Here is a 2,105-nt window from a genome sequence, read left to right as displayed (position 1 = left end):
TGCAATTCATGGGGTCGCAAAGAGTCGGACATGACTGAGCGACTGAACTGAACTGAACTGAACTGAATTATTAAGGATTTTTATATCTGTTCATAAGAGATACTGGTTTTAGTTTTTTTTGTGATGTCTTCACCTGTATGTGTTTGTATAACTAGCTTCAGGTGTGTAGCAAAGTGATTCAGTTGTGTGTGTGTATATATGTGTATTCTTTTTCAGATTCTTTTCCATTATAGGTTGTTACAAGACATTGAATATAGTTAGTTCCCTATGCTATATAATAGGTCCTTGTGGTTTATTTATTTTATACATAGCAGTGTGTATATGTTAATCCCAAACTCCTAAATTATCCCTAACTCTTACCCCCCACCCCTGCTATACTTTCTGGTAAACAAATTTGTTTCCTGTGTCTGAGTCTATTTCTGTTTTGTAAATAAGTTCATTTGTATCACTTGTTTAGTCTTCATCTGGTTTTGGTATTAGGGGTAGTACTGACCATCTGATTAAAAACCAGATTAGTCAAGTGAGTTAAGAAGTGTTCTCTTCTAACTTTCTGAGTTCATGTAAGTTTGTGTAGGTATTGTTTTTCCTTAAGTGTTTAAGAAAATTCATCATTGAAGCCATCTAGATCTGTAGGTTTCTATTGTCTGACTCTGTGACCACAAGGATTGTAGCACACCAGGCTTTCCTGTCCTTCACTATCTGCTGGAGTTTGCTCAAACTCATGATCTTAGTTTTTTGAATGTTGCATTTTAAGCCAGCTTTTTCACTTTCCTCTTTCACCTTCATCAAGAGGTTCTTTAGTTCCTCTTTGCTTTCTGCCATTAGAATGGTGTCATCTGCTTATCTGAGCTTGTTGATCTTGATTCCAGCTTGTGATTCATCTAGCCCAGCATTTCACATGATGTATGTACTCTGTGTATAAGTTAAGTAAGCAGGGTGACAGTATACAGCCTTGAAATACTTCTTTCCCAATTTTGAACCAGTCCATTGTTCCTTGTCCGGTTCTAACTCTTGCTTATTGACCGGCATACAGGTTTCTCAGGAAGCAAGTAAGGTGATCTGGTACTCCTTCTTTTTAAGAATTTTCCACAGTTTGTTGTGATCCACACTCAAAGGCTTTAGTGTAGTCAATGAAGCAGAAGTAGATGTTTTTCTGGAATTCCCTTGATTTTCCTGCAATCCAACGGATGTTGGCAATTTGATCTCTAGTTCCTCTGCCTTTTCTAAATCCAGTTTGTATGTTTAGAGGTTCTCGGTTCACATACTGCTGAAGCTGAGCTTGAAGAATTTTGAGCATTACTTTGCTAGCATGTGAGATGAGTGCAATTGTGCGGTAGTTTGAACATTCTTTGACATTGCCTTTCTTTGGGATTGGAATGAAAACAGACCTTTTCTGCCCGGGGTCTACGCCCCGGCTGATCCGAGGGTATTCGAAGGAGAGACGGCATAGGCTAACCTGTTTATTTAAATATTTTATCAAAGATGTAAAGAATAATAGGATGAGGATAGCTCAGTAGGAAAATTTAGTGGAGAAAAGAGGCTGAGTAGCTTGGTTTACCCGGGAGACCAATAAAACTTCAAGACAAGAAGTTTGCACCTCTTACGTAGGCTGAGGCGTCCTTCTGTTCTCCCGAAGGAGAGGAGACACTGAGGCCTCCCCAGTCGGATCTTAGAAGCCCAGGCATAATTAGTAAGCTTGGTGGGTTCCGCGCTCCAGATGGAGACTTAGCCAGAATTTGAGAGAGAGAGCGACATGGAGAGACCAAGTTTCGGTGAACAAGGCCCACACTTTATTTTTCAAAGTAGTTTTTATACCTTAAGTTGTGCATAGAGGATAATGAGGGAAGGGGTGGAGTCATGCAAGGACAGCAGTTCCTGGTCCTAATCGAAGCCAGGCTTTCAAACTTATCATATGCAAAAGTTCAGGTGAATTACATCATCTTCTGGCCAGGAGGCCTGTTAACATTTTAAGAAACTTATCTTTCTCTAAAGGTGATTATTCCAAAGTCAGGCACCAGCCTCCAAAAAAGCATTGGACAAAGCTGCATTCCTATAGGGCAAAGGTGAGGTGGGCTCAGTCAAGAAAAGAATTAACTCAAGGGTCC

General features: G+C 40.0%; 1 protein-coding gene across 4 annotated transcripts in view; it reads left to right on the top strand.

Annotated features, from left to right (window-relative positions):
- The window catches only part of ASCC1 (activating signal cointegrator 1 complex subunit 1), a 138,521-nt gene that overhangs the window by 47,799 nt on the left and 88,617 nt on the right, over positions 1-2,105 (top strand). The window lies entirely within an intron of this gene.

The sequence above is a fragment of the Bison bison genome, unplaced genomic scaffold, assembly GCF_000754665.1.
Source record: "Bison bison bison isolate TAMUID 2011002044 unplaced genomic scaffold, Bison_UMD1.0 scf7180017864309, whole genome shotgun sequence".
In the NCBI taxonomy this organism is placed as follows: Eukaryota; Metazoa; Chordata; class Mammalia; order Artiodactyla; family Bovidae; genus Bison; species Bison bison.
Note: the sequence above shows the minus strand (reverse complement) of the source record. Positions and strands in the feature narration are given on the sequence as shown.